We start from the raw sequence: 17,417 nt of genomic DNA, 5'->3' as shown, positions 1-17,417 counted from the left end.
AATGTTATGTTTGTTGCATCCCTGAAAATGTTTGCCAACAGTTAGATACCTGTAGGCGTATTCTAACTGTGCATTTGTTCCTACAGCTTTGTGATATTCATTAATTTGTGTTGTTGTTATATCCTGTTTCCTTCATCTTTCCCATTAATGCTATGTTTGTTGCCTTACTGCCAATTTTTAACAACAGTTAGATACCTGTAGGCGTATTCTACCTGTCCATTTGTGCTCAACGATCTGTGATATTCATTTATTTGTGTCATTCTTACATCCTCTTGGGTAATTAGATACCTGTTGTCGTATTGTAACTGTTTGTAGTCTTTCACATAATTTCTTTTGAAAATCTTGAAGTACACACTATTTCGTAAATTTTGGCTTTAAGAACATTAAATACGCATTTGTAAGATTAGCTGGCAATCTCTGCTTTAAAGTAATGGTGCTATCATTACATTCGAACCATCCACAATTCTTTTTAATGTATGCAGTGTAGTGACCTGCATTGGTTGTAGCTCCTGCATGGTAGATTATACCTACTGTTGTAAAGGTTATTTTTCCAAGTGACACTTGACTGTGTTTGAATCCAGTCAGTTTGCAGTTGTTTTTGGTGCCATCTGCATTATAACGTAGAAGCATAAGTATTATGTAGGCACTATGTGATTGTATCAGTAAGGTGGAGCGATTGTCTGAATTGCAAATAGTACATAATCTGCCATGGTTTGTATTTTGTACTAATTGCTGAAATGGAATGCTCTCACAATTTGGTATGAAACATACACAAATCGCTCATTTTAGATTTCTTCCTGTATCACGTTGCTACAGAGAGTGCATGTATGCTTCCACATGTACGAAATCTGGAAGATTTAATTTACAGGTATGCTTTTGTTTTCCAGTACTAATAGTATGTACATTACAAATTCTTGTGGATCTTCTTGTGAGTTCATAGTAAATCTCACCATTCCAGCACAGTCGTCCAATTGTTGCCTTACTCCATGAACACTGTATGTGTTGTCAGGATTGATTGTTGCATTTCTATGCAGCACTAACATTTGCAAACACAATTGGTCTGTACTGTGCAGGTAAATATTGTTAACAATTGGTGGCAATTGAAATAGAATATTCATTGCTACATTTGCATAGCAACTTACCCCACTTTCATTTGCAAATTTGAATGGTCCAGCAAGTTCTGTATCTGAGTGCATTTTTCGGAATTTTTGTTGCTTCTTTGCCGACGTCCCTGGTTTACATTCCCCAATAGGTTCTTCTATGTTTGCGGTAATTGACAAAACTTTAGCTTCTTTTCTTTTCTTTCCGGAATTTGCTGTTGGATTCTGTTCCATTTCTGTTTCATTTAGTTTTCTTTTCCCACTTTTTACTTTATCTGGAACAGGGTATTGTTTCAGATGAGGGGTGTACAGTGAACGCAATCTATTGTATTCTAGAATGCAAGGAATATCAGCTTTCACTTTACTTGTATCAAAGTTCATTAGCAATAGACCGTCAAGTGTACGTAAGCGTGATAATGCTAAGTAGCTCATGCCTTCCTTAAAGACTGTGTTTCCTATATCTATCAATGCTTTGTCTTGGGTAACACCTTGAGATTTATGAATGGTAACTGCATATGCAAGAGTTAGAGAAAATTGCTCTCTACGTACATACATGTCTTTGAACAGAAGGAATCGAGCAATTGAGTGCCCCATCCTTTTCACTTCTGAAACTTTATCAAAGTGAATATTGACAAACTAAATGTTGCTATCATGTGGGTAAGATTGAAAGCCAACAACTGTGCCCAGTGCTCCATTAACTAGCCCTTGCTCTACGTCAAGGTTACGTTTAAGCATTACTCTATAATTTAGGGATCATTTCAATATTTTTTCCAAACCGGCTGCATACAATTGACATTTTTGTGCGCTATTTGTTCCATAACATCAGTTGCACATGCATTGTTGCCATAAAGTGCATGTATGTGCCGGTTTTTCAATACAACTTGTGCTTCTTGTGATAATACACCAACTCTTATACTTTTTAAGATGTTGGCATAAGTGAGATCTGCAGATTGCCGCATGTTCTCAGTTAATTCTCTATATTGGAAATGTTGCCAAAGGTTAATATTACCTATGCTACCAACAGTTTTCCGGCAGAGTTTGTGGCCTAAGGTTTTAAAAATCGGTTAAGCTTTTACTGGTGTCAATTGTAGAAGATCTCCGAAAACGATAATGTGTTTCTCTGCAAAGAATTCTTTGTTGTTACTTTTAAGTACTTCTTGCAATCTGAGATGAATCAAAGCCAACATTAGGTTGGAGACCATGCTCACGTCATCTATTAGTAACATTTCATTCCTTTCAACACTCTGCGTAATTCCATTGCAGCTTCTGCATAAAGTTTGTAGTAGTCTAATTTATTTTATTTATTTTGATGCTCTACTGGAAGCAGTAGTAATCGGTGTAAAGTGACACCACCTATGTTGTAGGCAGCTAAACCTTTGGGGGCCATTACAACAGCTTACAGTTTGTTGTTTGTCAATTGTTGAAGGAACTTGCTGATGATTTTGATTAAGAATGTTTTTCCTGATCCAGCTTCACCACTGACGTACAGCAGTATAGGTTTGTCATTTTGCAGGTACATTCTTTATGTTCGTGTTGTACACCATGTACAATTTGTTTTGTTACGTCATAAATGGTGCGCTGATCGTTGTTAAGTTTTGCTTGTTGTACAGTTAACTCTTCTGTATCTTCTTGATACTGATACATGGGCCCTCATTACAACACCAGCGCTAAACCATGGTGCTATTAGCACCATGGTAGCTGCCGGTATTGTAACGAGTCCGCCATGGTGAAATGGGGAAGTACTACTCCATTCCAAGGTTGGCGGGGCGGTACTTCCCCATTTCACCATGGCCCTTCCCCATTCCCATTTTTGCCCCATAGGTCATAATGGGAATGGGGAAGGCGGTAATTACGGTACCACAAATCGTGGTACTGTAATTAGCACCAAAGTCCCTTTGCGGGTCCATTCCTTAACAGCTGGTAAAACCAGCCGTTAAGGTGGGAACCCGCAAACGGACCTTGTAATCAGGCGCTAAGGGATTACCGGTACGAGTACCCTTACCGGTACCGGTAATCCTTTAGCGCCAGGGTCGTAATGAGGCCCATGGTGTTTTCTACTTCTGCCATAGCTACTTCAGCCTCATTTGCTATTAGTGGTTGTCCTAGTAGTTCTTGACTTCCTGTTACAGAAGGTTGACTACTGTCGGTAGAGTCCTTATCTAGTTGGGCCTGAAGTTCTTCTTCCTGTTGCTGCTCATTGTGTAACATTGTTTTGTACTGCGTAAAGTTCACATCGGTGATATCGCTTTCATTTGCTTTGAAAGCATCTTCATAGCAGTCATAGTTATCTAGTATCTCTTCCTCTTTTCTCCATGGTTTGAAAAGTTATAATAGAGACATGTAATATAGTTTTTTTCTGTTGAGGAGTTTTTAATGACAATTTTACATGATTAATTAAGCTTCGTTTGGTAAGTTTCACTAAGCTCCCTTCACAATCGGTCACTCTTTATCTATGTTTGCTTTCATCGGGTTTTACATTATTTTTGTATGCAAAGTTTTGAGCTATGTGGTATAGACACATGCTTTCCAGAGTGCTACTCCTGTTCGGATAGTATGTGTCCAGTAAATAGTTTTTTAGAATGTCTTGGCTGTTGGGATCATTTCTGGCAATTGTTTCTATGTCCTCAAATGAGCCATACTAGGTTGTCTGATTTTCCATACAAAGCAGTACCGGTTAAACGATCTGCTGCTACATAGGCGCCACATTCTCTATGAGAGAGCATGTTTATGCCTAGGCTGTACAATTTCTGTGATAATGTTTTGTCTGATGCTAGTTCATCCCAGAGGTCTTGAAGCTCTGTTTTTTCTGCTTTTGTTAAGTAGGCTGTAACATATCGTGCAACAGCAGTTGAATTGTCTTCAATGTACTGCAAATCTATGTTTGCATTCCATAAGAGGGCAATGATTGCATTGTAATCATTGATATATTTTGATTCTTCCCTTCTTTTTATGTAATACGTTTTCTTAGGTGATTTACATTTAACACTATGTCAAACTGAAGACATGAAGTTGTTTACTTCACCTGTTTCTGTAACTGATCTAGGGAAACCAAAGCGGTATTTGGTGTAGTATTTACCTTTGTTTTTGTATTTGCGGCGACAATATTTACAACATTTGTGTCTTTGAAATTGTAAAATCTGCCCATGCAGCTCACTATGTGTCTGTTGAGAAGGGATTTCACAAGTGACATATTTTTGGATAAACTGCAAAACAGTGCTGTCACTGTCATGACCAAATTTCGGTGCACCTTTGATCCATTACAGCATGTGAATATGTGGTGCTCCTCACGCTTGATATTCTTTTCTCCAAAAGAAGTGTTGCACTTCTCCAATGGGAGGAACAGTTTAATTGCAAATAAAGTGTAGCATGGCAATGAAATGATGATGGAAATATCTTGACACATTAACTGCATCTAGAGAGCAAAGTTCTCCAGGTGTTAATATATCTATCTTGTTTTTGTTGCTGTTTGCTATGCGTAGGAACTCATGTAAATCTTCCCATGCATATTGGGCAAAACTTAGCATAACAAACCAAGTCGGTGGTCCAAGGTTTCTGATCATACAATGCACGTCTCCGTGCCGTCGGAACCAGTATTCCTTTGTACCACGCATGTTTGCAAACACATTTGTTATACTTGATTGTAAAACCTCATCTTTTTCCTGTACTTTTTGTATTAACTGCGTAGCTGACATATTTTAAAAGTGGGTACCAGATTTAAGAATGTGTGCAACTCCGTAACATAGTGTTGCTAATTCACTTTCATAGAGTAGGTCGAATATGCATTCGTAATGAACGGTATTCTGATGCCCCAATCTGAGTGGATCTATCATCGTATCTTCCACCTTTGCCAGTAGGAAATAGCAGTGGAAAAGCATGTGCTTCTATACTTTTTTCCCATATACTCATTGGTGAACCTTTGGTTTGTCGCATTTGGTAAGTTTCTAGTGCATCATCTATGCTTTCATTGGAATGCAATGGATGAATTGTGTAATGGTCCAAAAGAGTGGATACTACAGCAGGATCCAGAAGTTCGAATTGTCCAGTTTCTGATGGATCTTGAATTATTTCAGTTGTTTCCCTTAAGCTTTCATCAATATTTATTTCCTTGTAGTACTCATTATTGTCTTTTAGATATTGTAATGCTTGTCTAACTTTGTGTAAGTCCATTAATTGTTGCAAATTTTTCTTGTCCTTTGTTGGTACTCCATTTACCAAGACTATTAAAGAATGCTCTATTGAACGTTCCACTCCTAAAGTGTGTACATTTTCCGTTAGATATAATGGCAAATAAACTACTTTGCCACGAATGCCTTTCACCAATTCAGAGGAAGGTAATTTTGCTGTTTTTGGATGAAGGCGTATAATTGCTTGAAATGGGTGAACTGTTTGAATTATTATGCTCTCATACAAATTGAGCTGTTGCAGGATTTTTGGTAATGGAAACAATTCCAAATTATGTGTAATAGCACGTGAAGGAGTGTGGTTGTTGTCTAATTTTGTAGTACAGTAACTGCAACATATTAGGCGTTCAGTTAGTCCATAATTGTTTTCTTCTAAAAGGTAGAGAGCTAATTCAAACCATTTAGAATCTTCATTGTCTTCTATTTTGTATGCTATGTCCACATTTTTTGTGTTCCTTTTGTAAAATGTTATGCGGCAACACACACACATATGGTTTGGTACTTCAGCCGATGACCTTTTAAATTTTACTATTTCTTTTCTGTATGTGTGTAATAGAAGGTTGCTATGTGCAGAATTGTTGCTATTATGTTCTAAAACTGTTGCATTTTGTAAGTGGCTGTCACTTCCAAAATACTTTCTCTGAATATGGTCAATTTCTTCTTGTAAGTATTTGGGTGTACCATGCAGAAGAGTGGTATTTAATTTGCCTAATTCTGAAGCTGGACTTTTTGCATAGTATATTTTATACACTAGATTTCTTACATTGGAATGATGTATTGATATCCTTTTGATATTATGGAAGGTGCTTTTGCAAATAGGCCAAGAAATGCAGGCTAATGAATGTCCTTTTAGTCCTGTGTATTTCTGCACAGGGCAAATATCCATATTTTGCAGCACTTTCATTTTACTTTTGTCTTTACCTTTTACATATTGATTGAGGAACTGACGTAAAGATTTGAACGCTTTGTTTGGAATGATACACATTGATGTGCACAGCCATTTGTATACTGGATGGTGTGGTTCTGCTGAATCGAGAGGTAATTCTGAGTTTTCATGGAATACATTTGTAAGCAGTGTTTCTTGTTCCATGATGGTAGTATTGATTTTCTCATACCCTCGTACACTGCTATGGATGGCAATTGTGTTTGTTTGATTTTGTTTGTATGATTCTTCATTAAAATATGGTTCTGTGGTTGTTGTGTGACTCCATTCACCACCATAAACATGTAAGAAATTATTTTTGTTCACATTCCGTTTATTGCTGAGTTTCTTTTGTAGTTTAGTACTTAGTTTTGTTAGTGCTTTCATCCTATTTAACACTAATATAAACAACTTCCTTTTGAGAAGGATTGTACTGTCCACGAGACCTTGTAGGATTAACTTTCTACGGTAGGTTTTAAGGGGTGAGGATGATTTCGGTCCTCTTCTTAGTAGATTCTGAAGGACTCTGTGACAAAACATTTTTGATAAAATACTTTTTTTACTATACATTCTTGTTACACTATCAGGATCATTAGGAGCATTGTTAGCTGTACTGGTAGTCGTTTTTTTGACAACATTTTTGTGTTTTGTAACACATTTTGATGGAGGAGGTAAAGTTTCGGTAGTTGAGACTTCCTTTGTTTTGCTAACCAACTACATTAGCTGGTTTGTTCCAAAATTCTCTACAAACTCAATAACAGGTAAATGCTTACATATGGCACTTTTATTTGTATTTTCTCTACGTTTGTGTTCCTTTCTACGGAGTTGCTTTTTGGTAGGCATTCTTTGGTGTCTGTTGAAAAAAAGGCATACTTTGGCCTGTTGTCCAATGTCTGTGTGCTGTGTGCATGTGTGCATGAGTCTGATGGGAAGCTCTTTGTCATGGTGTGTCGATGTGCATTGGACTCTTGCAATGATTTGGTAAGGCTACTTTATTGTTTGTATACTACTACAATGTACTCCAGATGAGAGTACAAAGTGGGCTACTTGTGAGGAGAACCATTATTAATAAACGAAATGACATAAACTTGCAACAGCAACTTCTTTTCTAAATCTAACCTTCTAAGGATTACGTATGTTATTTGAGTTCCAAACACACAGGGATTCGTGAGCCATTCTGCCTGTTATTCTTTGTTCAATAAATGGATATTTGTAGCTAAAATGGTTTAGAAATGAATGTTTGCTTTGGCACCCAAAATAAACAAATAACCCACACAGCCTCTTTGAGGAGTAGTTACAATATAAAGGTAGTACTGTACTTGTTGTTTTGCAAAATAAACAGGTTTCTTCACATATGTCGTCTGCACTGTAGATGCTGTTGATTCTCAGGAAAGTAGTCTTCACTGCGATGCAAAAAAACAAAATCAATTACTTTGTGTGTTTACAGCAGTGATGATACTGCACACATTAATTGTGTTTCTTTCGTCACAGCATTCTACTTTCATAATTCAACTCAGTGCATGTGTGCATTTCACTTCACTCTGTGCAGTATTTGCATGGTATTTGCAATATGGTAGTTGAAAGTCCTTCAAAATTGCTAACAATTTTAAGTTTATGGAAATTATTTGTTATTTACACAGTGTACTATGCATTGAAGAGAGGTTTGTAAGCAATAGGGCACAATAGTAGATGGGGAAAAATGTTCTACTTGCAAATTAAAAGCACAATGCCGAGAAATCGGGAGACCCTCAGAGGGAAATGTCACCACAGCAATCGGAGAGCTTACTTTCCTCATACGATTACATTGCAAGTACCATTACTGTAGCCTGTACACAGTACACAACTCCGACATTTTCACATACAAAATTGATTTCCGCCCTAAATAGGCATGCTTCCAACGTATGTATAGGTTATGCGGAAGACAGTAAGCAGTTGTGCGGTTTGTCAATGATAAATCGGACATCTTGCACTTAAAAGGGGGAGCATTGGTATGTATTGCCTATGCACATTTAGTGGCATTCATTTGTCTAAATTAAATCATAAGGGTTGCACATGTTCTCTGATTACAATATACACACCTGTATTCTATACTCATGCATGTGCGCATGCATTAGGCTGTATGTAGAAATTCTCAATACTTGCACAGTAGCTTGTGAAGTAGGTGCTTTGCAATGATATTCGACTTCCATTCAGAATTATCAACAGTAATTTTGAAGTGTGCAATGTTGATGACAGAGTAAGAATTAGCGATGTTCAATGTGATTGGTGGATGGTTGTGTGACTGCTTAGTTATGTCCAATGAGGGACTCGACTTGCTACCGCTGTGGAAAGGGTGGAAGGACTGGGTAAGAGTTACGTGCTGCATGTAGGCAACGCTTGTCCGCAGGTAGGGCGTGTCACATACGGGTTTCTACAGCAAATCCTGCATGGAAAGGGGACTGTAGGCATCAGCCAATCAGATGTTCATATTACTCTTTTGTGTCGAAAGATGGTGCGTACACTGAAGATGGCAGAGTTGGAGAGGGTCAGGGTTTTGGTGCTTGGAGACATTTTTGTGCATGGCTTACAACACGATGCCGAGAGTAGGCATGTGGCACACCATTTCGATGTGAGAGGAATGGAGGTGGTGTGGAGCACTGACACTGATGCCAATGCTGCGGCAATTCTGCAAGTTTGCAGAGACATGCGTACAATGACCACTCCTCATGTGGTAATTTTGCACTATGGGGCTTCCCATTTGGGATACGTGAGTTCATGTACTTTGTTGGCAGATTTGGAAAAGTTGGTTGAAGCACTCATGACCATCTTCCCAACAACGAAAGTCATTTTTTCTGCTTTACTTCCTAGAGTAAAATGGGACAACAATTTGGTTTTCTGTCCAGATCAAAGTATTGGGAGGTGAATCATCTATCGCGGCATGCGTGCATTCATGTTACGAGCTGGTATGTTTTTCTGCAGCCACGATAATATTGCTTCAAGCAATGCAGATTATTTTGAAGCAGATGGTGTTGCGCTATCTTCTTTAGGAAATGCGATGTTCTTTTGGAACGTAAGGCTTGCTTTAGAGAAGGTTCTGTAATGGTTGTAGGAGTAAAGAAAGGACAAAAAATACAAAAAAATAAATAAAATACCTGATGTCTGTACGGTATCTGGCCAAAAATAAAGAGCCCATTTTAAAGGGGAAAAAGGGGAAAAAGGGGAATAACACTTTAATGTACCGTTGTCACGCTTTGATCCAATACATGTCCGCGAATGTGGCGGTACTTTGCAGCCAGCGCATATCACCAACGGGGATTCAGGGGTGGAGACGCATGCAAATGAGAATGAGCAGAGATAGGGATTGGTCCATAAAGTTCAGTAGGTGTGTTCTGAACGGCACACTTTAGTAAAATCGTCTTTTCCCTGACAGGAGACCACACAGCCATGGCTTTCCATGTTCAAAAACAGATTATCTGGATTTTGGGAGACTCATGGATACAATGGTTGAAGGTGCATGCAGAAAGCTGCAGTTTATCTGCAGATCTCAGATTTCCTCATGTAGACGTGCACTGGCATGGCGTGCGTGGCATGAGGTGGCTGGACTTGGTACCTCTCTGTGTTACTTTACTGAAAGAGCGTCCTCCAGATATACTTATCATTCATTGTGGAGGAAACAGTTTAGGCCATGTCTCTGGAATTTCTTTGCAATTTTCAATGAAGGAAGGACTTGCAAAGCTCATGGACATGTTTCCAAATTGTCAAATACTTTTTTCGTATTGCACAAAGACAAATATGGCTGTGTTCTTCTGCTTTTGGTCCACAAAAGGAGAAAGTGAAACGCAATGTGAATAAGGCTGTTTGTGCCTTTTTAAGAGATGTTGGCATGTCCTCCTCCACAATGAAAACATTTTGTTTCGCAGGTCTTTGATTTTCCGCAGAGATGGAGTCCACCTCACATATGCTGGCAATCAGCTTTGACTTCACAATGTACAAAATGCATTGTGACCTCTTTTGAATTCACACTAACCTATCTGACAATCCGTTTTCTCCAATTCACAGTTTCTGACCCACACAACACACTACCAAAAGGCTCTTTTCAGAGCCACCACTTACTCCCAGCGTACACTTCATTGTGTTTGCTCCGCTTGCACCCTCCCTTTTTTCCCCTACGACTGTCTGTGAACCTTTCCACAACTCTGCGGGGGTCTACAACCGTCACTTCATAGTTCTATCTTTAAACTGAGGAGGGGGGCTCTGAAAAGAGCCTTTTCAGTAATTTCTGTTGTTTTCACGTTTATTGCTTCACAGCCACTGCATACAACACACTAGGAGGAGAGGCCAAAGGAGGGTAAGGAAGGGACACCAGCCACGTGGATAAGAAAGGCCAAGTGAACAGAGAAAGATATAGGGTGAGCTTTATTTAGGTAAGGAGCAGATCTTCTGGTGCTCTGTGACCGTAGCCTCAAAAGCACTTCGAAAACTCTCTCCCCAGCAGAGTACTGCGTCACAATACTTACATACTATTGTCATCTTTGAAAGGTAAGGCTCAACAACATTGCGAATGGCTTGGGAGACAACTGGAGGGAGGCACAGAGGATGCTGTGGAGGAACTCAATCGACTTTGCACTTCACATGGCACCACCTTGCGAATGTCCGCAGTATGGAACGAAGTGAGGTGTCGCTTCATGGTTGTCGTACCAAAGCTGTACGAACCAAGTCTCCCACGACTCAGCACCACCTCGCACTGGTTAAACTTCACCAGGTTCGCACGTGCTTTTAGTACGTTCCCATAAACGGAAAACAACCGCCACACCCACGACTCCCGGCGAGTGCTCCTAGTGCCGAGTTCCTCCACTTCGTTCTCTTCCTCCTCTTCTTCCTTGCTCTCTACATCCTCACCCATATATCTCTCTGCAGGCCCTTGGGGAGGTGGTGGTGGTGGCGGGTTTGGGGCTGGTGCAGAGGCTAATGAACCAACAGCAGCCATGGAAGCCATACTGATTATTTTCCTTTTGGTCACTACAGAAGTAAAGGTACTACACTTCAATCTGCTATAGCTAGAAGGACAATGAAGATGCGCTCGGGGGTGTGGCTATTTGTAGGGGTTGAGGGGTGTGCCTCGTGACCATCTTCATCACTGCAGAGCGGTACAAACATTTTACACACCAAGTCCTCAGGTCAGCTATTGTCTGGGATATGTGAAATTACATTTTTACACTGTACAATACTTTGCCTTGCGTCTACATGTTTTTTTGGACTGTTGCGGAAGCACACAAACTGCGCAAATTAGTCAACATGCTCAGCGTGGGTGCGGTCACATGATGACGTCCTGAACACATCCGCGCCAGAAATGGGAGTCCGCTGGACAGCAAATGCAGAGTACCAAACGTGTGCATATGCGCAAGTGTCCTACGGACAGTGTTTGAGTTCTCAAACTAATTCAAAGTGCGACACAAGTGAGACAGACAGTTAGGGACAGGCACGATGTTCGCTATACTTACGGTTGTACTGCGCATGTGCATACATGATATGTTCACTGTACGGACAGTTCCAGTGTCCTTAGGACAACTCCATTTTGTTTGCCTACGAACATGCCGGCCACCGCGCCTGTTCTACGGATGGCACCATTTGGCTGCGTCCAATACGGACAAGTATACTGTCCTTCACACACTACCATTTTGCACATTTACAGCTATCCCGGACATCTGGTGTGTTCTACGAACATGTTTCATCTCGTTTAAAAGAGGTATGGCGAGGTATAATGTCCTTAGGACGCCCCTTTTTGTTAATGTACGCACAACTTCAACAAATGGTGCGGTCAAACATCAAGTCCATCTTACTTGACATTAGTAAGGGTGGGTGTACTGCCGTTACAGCACCCACATGCCATTCCTTACGGAGAGGTCGAACAGGCGCGCTGTTCGCAAACATTTTATGTCTTTTTAAAAAAATATTTTTTTACTCACACTCTTTCACTACAACTACTGTACAAAAACATTCCAAACACACACACACACACACACACACACTTCAATCCAAAGAAATAGCGGGGGAAGCGGACACTGACACAAATATGGGGGAATTAGGATTCAACACAGGCTGGTTATGAGGAGAAGATTTGTGAGGGGAAGGAGGGATGGATATTTCGTCAAAACGTCTATTTTCCTCTTCAAGGTTTGGGTAAAGTTCACTACGGAATGGAGAAACGGGGCAGGTACAGGTGGGGCAATGGTGACAAACTTTTCCTCTCACACAGTCCTCCACAAACTCCCGTAAACCTTTAAAATTCTCGTTCAGTATGTCCATTTCCTGCTCTATCCTTTTTATCCTATCTTTTTCTATCTCGTTTGTTGCCCTTTCTTTTCTTTCCTGGTCTGTTCACAAAACATATACATATGTTAAATGCCTATAAAATACTGGTCATTATTTTGCATATGCAGAGCAATGTGTACCATTATTGTCGCTGTCTTCAGACATTTCCCCATGCAGAAAATACTCCTCCAGCCACTCCAAAGTACTAGCCATTTCTGAGTCAGTGGCGGCTGCTATGATAGGGCGGAAGGGCGCCGCCCCCCCAGAAAAAAAGAAAAGAGAGAAGCTAAAAGAGATGCAATCAGAGAACTTCTCTGATTGAATCACTTTTAGCCTAGATGCTGCTGCATTTCCTTTGCCAACAGCGCGGGGGCACTGTGGCAAGGAAACAATAGTCAGTGAAGTCACAGTGTAGTATAGGCCGACCCGGCAGCGGGGCGCGTCCCAATTTAGTATATTTTTTATTATAGTAGAGTGCTTGGAGCTCGTAGCTCCACGCACTCTACGTAGCCCCTTTAATTAGAGGCCTGGCGGGGCGCTTCAGGTGTGGCCCCGCCAGTATTAAAATGTGCGCAAACAGCGCACTTATCAATCCCTCCCCTGCCATGGATACAGTAATGTCATTGGCTGGCAAACAGCCAATGACATTGCTGTATCTATGACTCATGACTGTCGGCGTAGGGTGTGTGCGTGTGCCTGCGCCGCCTTCACACCCGTCTCTTTCTTTCCAAGTCCGACTCGAGTCAACAACAACAGCACACACGAGGAGTGCTGCTGCACCACCAGGCCACCAGCCCAGCAGCGCTGTGGTAAGTACCCCATTGTTGTGCGTTCTTTGTTTCTTCTTGGGCCTGGGGACTCGGGAGTGTTGCACTTCCACTCCCCTCCCCGGGCCCAAACTATGTGGTCCACACGCGGCCCAGGCCCAGTCAACACTGAACGACGTGTAGGCCATGGCCTACACGTCGTTCAGTGTTGCTGCTGAGCTGACTGCCGTCAACTTGGGGCGAGCCTTGGTGGTAGCAGGGCCCGCTACCACCAAGGCTCGCCCCAAGTTGGGCATCCACGGCACAGACCAAGGCTAAACAAAGTAGGCCCAGGCGGGCCTACTTTGTTGAGCCCCGGTCCGTGCCGTGGCCCATGGGCTAAAGCAGAGTTTGGGAGAGTTATTTCAAAATGCTTTATAAGGCCGCGGGAATCCCACCTCATAAAGCATTTCGATTCCCGCCTCCGGCAGTTGAGGGGCACTCTCCCCTGTGAGAGAGAGAGGGGAGCCCAAACTCACCACCACGGCTAGAATGGGCATCTGCTGGTAAGTGGATCCAGGTGACAGGGCTGCGCTTCCTGTTCGGGAGTGACCATTTTCATACCATGCCTGGAAGATGTGCCTCCTGCAGTACACATCAACAGGGGTGGGCGGGGGCTGTATCTTCCTCTCTGTTACAACCCTGTGCCATCCGAAGCTGGGGGTTATTTTAGCCCTAGGCACTAGGGTGATATTCTTCTTCAATAGCTCATATACATAATTGCTTTCCGCTTTACGGCGCAGGAGAGGACTTTGCTATGTAAATTCAATAATGATGCATTTTTTGCTTGGCATATGTTTCGCTTCTTGGGGTGCATAACATGGAGCTGTGCTATTTGCTATTTATCTGTGGTGACGTGCGTTGTGATATTTGAAATTACCACGGTCTTGGAGATTAGGAGGAAGGGGGACGGAATCGCTTGGGTTGCGTTACACAGGCAGGCTGGTTCATTTTGTGGTGACCCTGCCACATTGTGATTATTGTGAGGCCCCACTTCCCTCCCCAATCCAGCTGGGGATCCCTCTGAAACATGCGACGTCGCCACCTGTGTCGCATCGCTGCGTGCGTGTGGTACCTGGTCCTGGAAGGCTCCTTCCCTCTCATTGCGTAGCCCGCACAGGAGCAGGCTCTGCCGCAGACAGTCGGCTCCCTGTGTCCCCCGGGCGCACCCTGACTCTTGCATACCAGAGAGAGAGACCCGCATTGATTTCCATTGCACTGGTTGTCTCCTCACCAGTACCCCCCACCCCTGCTTCAAGCGTAATGTAATTGGGCGCGTCTCAACTGTTATTTTGTTATTGTACTGTGGGGATAAGAGTTTCGCGCCTGCGTGTGTGGAACAGTCATTAATCCAGTGAAGAGGTCCTCTTTGCAATATCCTATGTTGTGGTTTGCACCGTACTTTTCGTCTGTTTAGCAAGATATTGCTCCAGTTGTGTTTTGGCGAGAGAGTACACAGGAGAACGTATACGCCTGCATGTAAATCCAATGCTCCCATTGGACCCCTTTATGTAAACATATACTGGCAGTGTATACCCTTACTAGCCCCTGCTTTTAAATGTACGCCACTGCATGAGAACGTATACCCCCGCACCCCCCACTACATGTAAACGTGGACCCTGTTTTTGTAAACATACACGGTCAGAACCCCTGCAGGTATATATACACGCTGCATGTAAATATGTGTTGCTTCCTAGAGCCTAGTCCAAAGATGCAAAACACTGACACTTCCATGCCCAAAATGTGTACAATCCACCCACCTGTGCATAATGCGCCAGTGCCAGTTGATGCGAATGATGAGTTTATAATGCCTAAGATTCATGGCCTGTGCGGCCTGTGCTAATAAGGATCTTTGGGAGCACAATACTTGGCGTTAGACTCTCCCTGCACCTAATTCAGAGAAAACGAATTTGCCTGTACATAACATTGTCAATGCTGATCTGCTAAAGCCTAATATTAATGTACATGCTAATGTTGATTGGCCAAAGCTTGATACTGATGTACGTGCTCTTAAGACTGCTAATGGTGATAGACCGGAGCCTATTATTCATGTGCCTGCTAACAAAACTGTAAATGGCGATCAGCGGCAGGCGCCTGCACATAAGGCTGTTAAAGGTGATCTAGTGAACCCTACTATTGATGCGCTGGTTCATAAGACTATAAATGGGGATCTGCCTGATGTGTCTACACCTAAAATTGCTAATGTTGATTCGCAGCAGCCAAATGTTGTTCACGCTAATCTGCCTGCACCTACTTCCTTGGTAACAGATTTGCCAATGCCCAACACTAATGTGCTGAGGACCAACTCTAACAGTTCTGCACCTAGTCTTTATGCATACACCATAGTACCAGCTATTCTCAATACAAGCTGCTGTAAAATACAATAATACACTTGCACACATACGAATAGTGTATCACCAATAATTTGTAAAACCGAATGCTTTTTTCATATTTCAGTGCGTTTTTTGGACAGTAAATTGCACATTTTGTAGGCCATTTTTCCCAAAATTTCGCGGGGGGAGAAACCCCCCGGACCCCTCTTGGGGGAGTGGGCTCGCGCGCTGCGCACGCTCGCTACTAAATTCACCCTGGGAAATTTACGCCCCACCAGCTTTCAAACTCACCAGCCGCCACTGTTCTGAGTCAAAACAACAGAAAGAAATTATTAATTCTGCACCACATACCAAAAAAAAACACACACATATACAAAAAATGACCTCCACTCACTGTTTTGATGTAATCTCCCTTCTTCCTACTGCATCCGTCCACTGTCGTTCCAGGCTGCCGAGTTTCTGTGAAGTGATTACTATGGAGGCATCCATTTTTTTTATGGTACCATCCATTTCATTCTACATGCTTATTAAATGTGTCCTTATCTTTTCACATCTTCAGGTTTCCATAATTACTTATTACTACTTACAATATCTTTATGTCCTTCTTCTACGTGGTACCCTTTTTGTGTATGACAATAGTATATTTTCAGATACACCCTGCCTCTTTGGATAATGTTGATCCTCTCCTCCCCCATCCGCAAACAGGCGCTCAGTCCGTCCCTTTCTATTATCAATAGGGAGGGTGTTCTGTATGTTCTATGTGAAATGTATATCAAGTACGTAGATTATACTACATATCTCCCAAAATCACATCATCACAGTGTATATTCCACACAACACCTTCATTGCCACAATGTCATGATTAAGTTCCCCTTCCAACAACCTGTACAATTCACTACAAAAAACACTATGTTAAGGGTGACGTTAAGGTTAAGCTTCCCTCTCCTAAAACCTGTAAAATTCACTACAAAAAAACTTTGTTGAGGGGACGTTATGGTTAAGTTGCCCTCCCAAAAACCTGTACAATTCACTACAAAAAAAAGTTTGTTGAGGGGACGTTATGGTTAAGTTGCCCAACCAAAAACCTGTGCAGTTCACTAAAAAAATAATTTCAACCTCCCCTTTATGGTTGAAATTAAAACCGAAAAAACCCTGAAATTCGACAGTTATGGTAACCTAAGCCCCCAAACCTGGGTGGCTTATAACTTCGCTCTCCCTGGACGGATCCTCACCAAACTTTGCAAAAAAAAGTACTTGGGCCACTCTGAATTTGTTTGCAAAGTTTGGTGAGGATTAGACCAGGGGGGGAAAAGTTATAGGGGGGGTCCCAAAACTTTTTTTTTCCAATAGACTATATGGGAAAAAAATGTGCGCACAGCTACAGCCCGAACCGCTGGACGGATTTACACCAAATTTGCGGCAGGAGCGGCGGCCTCGTCCCAAAAGCGTGCTTTTGTAAATTTGGTGTAAATCTGTCCAGTAGTTTTTTAAAAAATGACCAAAATGTAAGGCAAAAAAATTAGTGATATCTGCGTTCGCTTCGCGGACGGACTTCCCTGTTCGCTCCGCGGACAGCACCCCGATTGGCCCATGGGCTTGCGTCATGTCCGCGGACATGCGACGTGTTCGCTGATTGGACGGTGAGGGGCGTGCAGCGCGTCAGATTTTCTGTGGCGCCCGCCATCTTGTATTCGCAGTCGACCGCGTACAGCACAGTGAAACGTGGATAAAAAATTGTATTTAGTGCCGTGTGTTGGTGTGTAAGAGTGTTTGGGGAGGGTTGG

The sequence above is a fragment of the Ambystoma mexicanum genome, chromosome 10 (genome assembly GCF_040938575.1).
Source record: "Ambystoma mexicanum isolate Mex_15411 chromosome 10, UKY_AmexF1_1, whole genome shotgun sequence".
NCBI classification, from domain to species: Eukaryota; Metazoa; Chordata; class Amphibia; order Caudata; family Ambystomatidae; genus Ambystoma; species Ambystoma mexicanum.
Note: the sequence above shows the minus strand (reverse complement) of the source record.